The sequence below is a fragment of the Polypterus senegalus genome, chromosome 14 (assembly GCF_016835505.1).
Source record: "Polypterus senegalus isolate Bchr_013 chromosome 14, ASM1683550v1, whole genome shotgun sequence".
Lineage (NCBI taxonomy): Eukaryota > Metazoa > Chordata > Cladistia > Polypteriformes > Polypteridae > Polypterus > Polypterus senegalus.
Window position 1 is genome coordinate 94206937 of NC_053167.1, and position 9062 is coordinate 94215998.

Here is a 9062-nt window from a genome sequence, read left to right on the forward strand (position 1 = left end):
AAAAAGAAAATCAATTCTTATTCCCACATTTTCGCACTTTTCGTTGCGCAGGTTGGTAAATTATTAATTTGAAAAAGAAACAAGGTGACAAAGTGCATTCATTTCAAAAATAAACAAGGTGTCAAAGTGCAATTACATGACAAATAAAATATTATAAATCACTTGAAAAGCCTACGAATGACCAGAGAAAGAAAATACATTGACAGAAATTCTTAAGCGGACAAGAATAGATAAAAATAACTGCATCAGTATTGCAGACAGTAATGGTTGATGTTTTAGATGTGCTATTTGTCTGAAATTACTTACAATTTATTATGTACATATTTAGCACTCTATACTCCAACCCATCCATCTTCCTAAACCCCTTATCCAGAGTTTACCAGACTAAAATGACGTTGTTTTGGCAGCTCGTGTATTGAACTCTTCATTACAATGTCACAGTTTCGAGCTCAAGAAGGGCTAACTCATGCAGATAAGCCATACATTGACCGGAGAGAGACAGGACGTCGACACATGTGCCATTGATTCTACTTTGGATAAAAACCAGACAAAACATTAATGCTTTGTATTTGATGGACATTAGTTGGGTACCCACAGAAAACAATTAACATTTAATAAGAATTAAGATAATACTTAATTTGTTCACAAGTATAACTAAGCAAAAGATTACTTCGCAACGGTATAAAACAAAGGCTGAAGCGTAACCTCGTTACCTGCCACGTGATACGAGACTTTTATTCTTGCGAGTAAGTAGTTCATATAAAGTAGGCGTGTCTGTTTTCTGTTGCTAGGCTAAGTTGCTACCTTAACACAACTCGAATGTTTTTACTGACTGCAGTGTTGTCAAGGAAACTTCGTGACGTACAAGTTATTGTCCAATGAGAAAGAGCTATGCGACTTATCAATATTGTATTGGCTGTACGTCGACGTCAATAATATTCTGGTTGACCAATGGAGTTTTGCATCGCTTGTTAAAGGCGTATAAATTTTGCGCAAAGACGCGCATTTGTAACCAGCCACGTGTAGTAGTCATCATTTTGGCTCCTATCAGTTTCGTTGCCTATTTCTTTTGTTTCTTATTTTTCACTGTGTAACCACAGAAAATCGAACATGATTAATTTTTACTTAAAATATAATTTTGCCTGTCATTGTTATGCTCTTGAAAATGCTATTTCTAGTTAAAGAAGACATTTTCACATATTGTAAAATCCTTTTAAAGGAGTTCTGAAGTCAAGAGAGGCTGAGTCAGAACTGTGTCCCCCACTTCGCTTCAAACTGACATAACAAATGCTGACACTGGATTATTACAATATAAATTAACACTGAATTAAAATCACACAACGTTAAAACATGAAATGTCGACGGCACATGTTGAAAGGAGACTGGGAAATCCTCGGAGAAGATACAACCTTGGAGACCGCTCTTTCATGCCTCAGTCAATACTGGCTAGCACAGATGACTTGTATACCCCGACTATAGGAAGAACAACTACTGTGAAGGGGTGGATGGCATAATGTGCTTCCTCCCTATCATTCTCTTAAGTACCAAAAGGTCAGGGAGCGGTATCCCCAAAATACTACCGCTCTATTTGGGATTCATTCATGTGGGATAAAAATCATAAATTGAATTTCTGAACTCTTCAGTCTCATGGGGCACAAGACAGGAAACATCGCCTGGAGAAATGCCATTCCATGGACTGAGCAGTTAATCCTAGGCTGTCATTTATACTTAAGTGCATGTTTTTTAAATGTGTGACTATTTCGGAAACGTACAGGCAGTTAATGCAAAATTCGCATTTTTTTTTTATTTGCTACTTGCATTCTACCATTTTTAAAAATAAAGCTTCTTTCCATAAGACTTTTAAGTCAAATGGTTGGTAAATTGTCCTGGTCTTCGCTGTTTTCCAAAACAGGGATTTAATAAAGATGTGTGTGAGGTGCAAATGACAGTATTGCAGAAGTCACACTGCATATTGTCATCACACCTGTTATTACCATGAACACCCTTTTGGTTTTAAGGAACCATTGGAGGCTGTAATACATGCGCAGCTTGCTTAGCTTTTTATGAAAATTACATTTCTTATAAAATTCCAAGAGTGCTTTCCTTTTTATAGAATTTGTAGAAATTATTTTGTAATACTTGTAAGAAAGCACATATTCTACCAAGTCAAGTTTAAAAGGATAATTCTGCTCAACTAATTTGCAGTACTGTATTCATAATGTACATTGTGCTGTACTCCCATTTCATCTTTCCTGTGCCTCAGGCACTCAGATACCATCTCTACTCATAAGAGAAGCCTTTTTTATTATATAATCAGGACCATTCATTGGGGTTAACCATCCAGCTTCCACTTCTGCAAACTGCAGAACCACTCACACGCTCAGTACTGTTCTCCTGAGAAATGAAGAACATATGTTGTCAGTACTTCCTAATGAGGAGGTTGGGAGCATGCACTGATAGAGTGCATTGCCGCAGCCGCCACATGACGAACCTCCTCAAGGATCCCAAATTAGGACCCGAATGTAGCTTTGCAACAGGTGACAATTCAGCACCACACAATGAATGGAAAGGAACAGGGTGAGTTTTTGTTTATAGTGGAGCACCAATCCTCCCACCAACCCCCCAGTTTTCCCTGCAAGTTGGAGGACCTGTTTGCAGAGCTGGGTGCAGGTTAACATTATACCCAGGACAGAGCAGTTGCAGGTTAAGGACATTGCTCAAGGGCCCAACGGAGTGGAATTACTTCTGGCATTTATAGGATTTGAACCTTCAACATGATTTTTGTTCAATTATTTATTATGTGATCGGCGGAGTTTTATGGGGGACAGGAGTGTTTTGTGGTTTTACAGAGCTTTATTACCAGGACTGGGTTCTGACTAGATGTACAGTATTTAGTATGTTCTCCATTTGTTTGTGTGAGAATCTCATATTCTCCTACATGATGTTAATTGTTTACTATAAATACATTTTTTTGTGACTTTTTGTTTGCTCTGATTTAGTGGTATGCTATCCCATTAAAAAGAGTTGCTGATGACACTGAATTTCCTTTTAGTTAGTCAATAAATTGTGTCATTTTTCTTGACTTTTTATTAAGCTTGAAAAGAAATTGAAAGATGTGTGATTTAATAGTTGCTAATATAAATGTCTGATTACACTGATGCAAAGTGACAGTGAACCTTTAAAGAGTGTCAAGGACCAGCAATGAAGTCAGAGTATCATAGATAGATAGATAGATAGATAGATAGATAGATAGATAGATAGATAGATAGATAGATAGATAGAAAGTAAATGGCACTATTAGATAGATAGATAGATAGATAGATAGATAGATAGATAGATAGATACTACTCCTCCACATTGAGAGGAGTCAGATGAAGTGATCAGGATGCCTCCTGGATGCCTCCCTGGTGAGGTGTTCTGGGCATTTCTAACCAGGAGGAGGCCCCGGGGAAGACCCATGACACGCTGGAGGGACTATGTCTCCCGGCTGGCCTAGGAACGCCTTGGGATTGTCCCGGAAGAGCTGGAAGAAGTGACAAGGGAGAGGGAAGTCTGGGCCTCTCTGCTCAAGCTGCTGCCCCCGCAACCCAAACCTGGATAAGTGGAAGAGGATGGATAGATAGATAGATAGATAGATAGATAGATAGATAGATAGATAGATAGATAGATAGATAGATAGATAGATAGATAGATAGATAGATGTTTATAAATTTTGTAAACTTTTTTTCCATTAAGGTATTATTGTAAAAGCACATCCTACATGGACTAGGCAAAAAAGTACCAAAGTTGATTGGGAAAGCACTGTCGCTATTTTGTGTCAGTTTTGAGAAGATGCCCAATCAGATTGGACCATTCTTATAATGGATGTCCCTGGAAGGAGGCATCGCAACTGGAGCCAAAACTGTTAGAATGAAAGCAGCCAGTTGTTTAAGACCTGTTTGTTTTTGTTTTTTGCAGTGCTATCAATCACTTGTATTTTTGTTTAATATTAAATGGAGTGGCCCGGTTGACTCCCCAGCTATGTCTTTGGATTCCTTTGACTTACTTGGACAATTAAATTGCTAACACCACACACATTGGGGCTGGCAATTAAAGCTAGGTGAATCACTGACACAAAATATTTTGCTTTAGGAAACCCTGCAGTATAACATTAATGATTTAAAAAAAAATTGCTTCACTTTTTATTGCAATCTAATATTACACAGGAGACTAAAATAATACAGAAAGTAAACTATACCCACAGAACCAAGGCACAATATAATTGTTTTGATTTTTTCAGGCAGGTCTTGTGAAAACCTATAAAGTTATTGTTTCTAAAATATTTGGAGGATAGCTAAAAGATCTCATGGCACACTGCACTACAAGATAGGCCTACTGGTTTAGTTGTTGATGTGAGTATATTAGTAAATGAGTAAAACTGCAGAAAACTGATTTCCCAAGAGTACTGTGTGACCCATGTCACAATTCAACTTGAAAATGCTAACAAATAATGAAAAACATATTTTGAACCAGTTAAATTTGTAAAATTTTGTCAACTTAAAAACATATATTTCTAACCAGCAAAAGAAACTGACATTGGGCCAATGTAGGCCCAGTTTTTGCAAACACATTGGCTATATGTGTGCAACCAACAATGGCCCAAACTGGATTTGCATATTGGAGGTAATGTTGGCTTGAAAACACTGGGCCAGTGTGGACAAACAAAAATGGAGCCAAATTTTGGTTATGAATCTGAAAAACGTCCATACCTTACTAGTCCATTCATCCATTTTCTATACCCGTTTATCCAGGGTAGAGTTGCTGGGTACCTGGAGCCTATTCCAGCATGCACTGGGCACACCCAAGAACAACCCCTGGACAGTGCGTTAGCCCATCAAAGGGTGAACACACTAACACACACAGCATAGGATAAATTTAGCACCACTAGCACACCTAACCTGCATAATATTGGACTGGTCCTTTCCTTGAAACATTTTTTGGTGTTAAATTGTTTTTTTTTTATCAAATAAATTATATGTGATTATGAAGATTTAGAATTGGTTAATCAATAGGAAAATGAATGAAAAAAACACAATACTATTGTGGCTTTAAACTATTTATTCTTAAAAAGCACAAAATGACTTTGTGTTTATTGGTACTATTCCAGCTTCTACTCTATTCTTTTTCTTTTTTTTTTTTGCAATGGTACAACTTTGGAAACATCACAAATATATAGAAATTGTTTATTTTTGGCCAATATAAAAATTATACAAGTTGGAAGTCATTCAAATTGTTATTTATTCTTCTACAATCAAAATCTAAAACTCACTGAAAATACTAATTCACTGCGTTTCCTATTCGGTGACAGCATTAAAAAGTGGAAAACTTTGGCCAGCATTACCAAACCGTCACTGGGGCAATGGAGGACTCATTGAACTTGCACTACCAGGAATTAACGTATCTTGGGCCACGAAGGGAACTTTGCTAAGGAGCCACTCTCTGGATGTTTGCTACGGCCCCTTGTAGTAGCCCAAATTGGGCCAGTGCTGTATTTAATTGGGTTTTCTCAAGTCCATTTTGCCCATGGTCTACCCACAGGGGGGCACTGTGTGCAGATTTGCTGAGTATTTATACTTACTAAAATCATGACATGTAAAGGAGTGGCATTGTACCCAGGTGGTAGCACTGCTGCCTCGCAATACTGAGACCAGGGCTCATGTCCATGTCCAGATGCTCCCCACGTGGACCTTGCATGTTCTCCCCATGTCTTCTGGGGTCTTTTCTTACTGAATTGTTGCTAAATTGGGTTTAGTGTGTGCATGTGAGTATGTTTGGGTGTGTGTGGTGATAATTATTAAGTATATTGTAATTAAAAATACTTTTAAATGTAAAGGAAAAGCTAATTCACCTTACTCATTGAAGTATGTTGCATCTACTTAATTTACATAACTCAAAAAGCTAGTTGCAAACTGTTGCGTAAATGTTTCTGCTGACCTAAAACATTTGTTTTTAGTGTGTACAGGGGTGAAGCCACAAGAAACGCAGAAGAAATGGGTAGTGTTGAGGAGTGGCTCATGAAAGAGTTAGCATGTTTGGCCAGCTAACATGAGTTTTGCAAAGAGTGTAAAGTCCATTCTTGCTTCTCTTGCACCCCCTGGTTCATTACAGTATGTTCAACAAGTTTGTGGTGGATATTAAAATTGGATAGCAGAAGATACTTAGCACACAGCAAAAACAATAAAAAAAAAAACCTGGACAAACTTCAGAACTGGGAGAATACTAGGAAAATGCAGTTTAATGTAAATGTGTAAAGTGATACACATGTACAAAAGGAACATCAGTTATGCTGTAAATACAAGTTGAGAGACGCTGTTCTAAAAAAAAACCTCTGAAAAGGATTTTGTAACTTATGTTGACACATTAATTTTAATAACATGTTAGGTTACATGGTTAAATAAAAATTGAAGGACATTATGCTTAGTCTATAAATTGCACTAGTGTGACTGACTCTGGAATTCTACGTGCAATTCTAGTCACCACGCTACAAGAAAGATACTGCTTCTGGCATACACCCAGAAATGTTCATATTTTTGATAGAAATTGATACTTTTAATCAAAAAAACGTTAAACTAATTTAAAATTATAGTTAAGAAATTTCTAATATTGCTAATAGCTACTACTGCTTGAAATGACAGGTTTTTAATTTGTTATTCACACTAGCTACATTACCTCTGATATCTACCTTAGATATCTCTTGCCTTAAGTGTACCCTCAGTGTTCCACCTACTGCTTTCCCTGGTATTATTGTGTGCTGCAACCTCTTTTGTCTGGCACTATTTTCAGCAGCCATTCCTCCAGTGACCTAATGGTAAATTCCCTTAGCGTATCCTTAATTAATCACGTTTAAATGTTAAATGGTTATTAGAGAAACCTTTGTAACTGCATTAGCACTGCTAAAAATGTTTATTCTGTTTACTTGGATTACAAGGTTACCGGCGTTACTAAAATTCAGTTCTTGGCTCAAAAATAGCCAAAATGAACAGCTTTCTCAAGAAACATATCGGCCTATTATTTTTTCAAAGTATTATTCCATGTGACAGACTGCCAATAAACTGACATTTTCATACAAAGGTGTATAAATGCTGCCTTGAGAGAAGAGGAAACTGGATCAAACCAGAACAGAAAAAGAAAGTGGAGGCCCAGATGCACAGATGTGTAAGAGGATAAACAAGCCAGAGTGTGTAGCTTTAGAAACATATGCCTTGCATGTTCTCAGTTAACTTTTTTCCTTAAATACATGCCAAGTACTAGTGTGTCTGCAACAGAGATAAGACGACTCCAGGTTGCTGACCATAATACACTTTTGCAGTCATCTTTCTTAAAATGTCTGTGTTCCTTTGCCCATTTTAATTTTTTATTTATATTGGCCAGGTCCAGATATGGCTTTTTCTGTTAAACTCTGACACTAAAGCCAGCATCCCAGAATGAAGCAGAGCCAGAGAGTATTGATGAGTTTAGACAGAAGTAGTCTGAAAAATCATTTAAAAAAAAGTGAAACTGAGGAGCAATAGATAACATTGTAGTAATGCATACTTCACTTGCTATTCAGACGGATAATTCAGAATACAACAGATTCAGATAAACCTAAGGAACCATTTTCCTGAGGTAATTACTGCAGCATGTGTTAATCCTGTATTTTGGAGATATTTTCTTATTGCAGACTCTTAAAGCTGGGTTGCTTGTCAACATTTAATGAAAATGTTGCTTTACATCACTATTTAATAATTTTAGAAAATATGCTAAAAACTAATCAGGCAATGCACAAAGTTAAAGTTTGTCAATAGCTTTCCACTCCAAAGTTTCACCAGTTTATACGTATGTAACTTAATTTTTCATGATAATCATTCTTGTATTGGTCATACCTGCAATTGAGTTGTTTTCACAATACAATTCACACTTGAGAAATAGAAAATACCACCTTAAATGTAATACTGGATAATACTTATTGAAACGGATAATACAGTACTTATCTTTTAAGTATTAACAGCAATCAATCTAGAAAGAATGCAAAAAAGCAAAATGTTTTAAAAAGTCACACTATTCTCTATTGACGATAATCAATAAAATATAGACATTACAATAAGATCTTGTAGAGTTAAAATCACAATATATTCAAATGTAACATAGAAGCTTCATATTTTTTGCTTAGTCATATCCATGAGTGCTGTAGTGTCTTCAGATTTGCAGTATTAGCATTCCGTTAATGGGGGAAAAACACCACAATTAAGCATTTTTACTAAATTGTATGCAACAGCGTAAGAGGTTCTGGTGTAAATGAGACCAGTAATTTTGCTCTGGAAAATGTTGGTTTGGTTACATAAACTGGGAATGGTAGTGCTAGTGGATTGGACAAAGGTGAAACATACACCATAGTAGTACAAGAAAACCTCACTTGCCCTGAGGTTGTAGGACTCATTGGGGATCATGTAAAGAAGCATTCAAGGCAAATTGCTAAGTGTAAGATAGAACCTGAGCAGGTGTCGTCTTCAGGGCATGTCGGCTTTAACACTCGGTTTGTACAGCATGCAAATGATCTGGTTACCTGGCAGCAAGTTGTGCAGCGAAAATAGGAAGCTGGATACTGTGGCTGCCGTCCTAGGCGCCAGGCTGTATGCCCAGGCAGTTTTTAAAAAAATGTCTGTTTGTCCGTGTTTTTCACACTGCGGCCCTTCGTTCCGAACCTAGTTTGCTTTTTTTCAACTCACGTCCTTATTTCAAGTTTTACCTACCATATAATTTTTAACAAACATCGGACGAATCTGCAATGGCGATTTCGTAGATCAGTGATTATCAAACAGTGGGCAGCAGCACAAAGTCCGCCGCGAACATTATGGAATTAATAACCCTCGAAGTCCAACACCCCGAACTTACATGAAGAGAAACCCCAAATCCCCGAGAAGGTCGTTATTCTATTTATGTGCTCCCTGTTTTGGCTCACAAAATACAGTAACTTTACTGTATCCCAGGGGCTGACCGACTGTAGCAGCTGCTTCGGGGAACCGTGCTCGTGAGTCTCCAGGTAG

At 37.3% G+C, this 9062-nt stretch overlaps 1 protein-coding gene across 1 annotated transcript in view; it reads right to left on the bottom strand.

Annotated features, from left to right (window-relative positions):
• erich3 (glutamate-rich 3) overlaps window positions 1–9062 on the bottom strand; it is a 151008-nt gene that overhangs the window by 38982 nt on the left and 102964 nt on the right. The window lies entirely within an intron of this gene.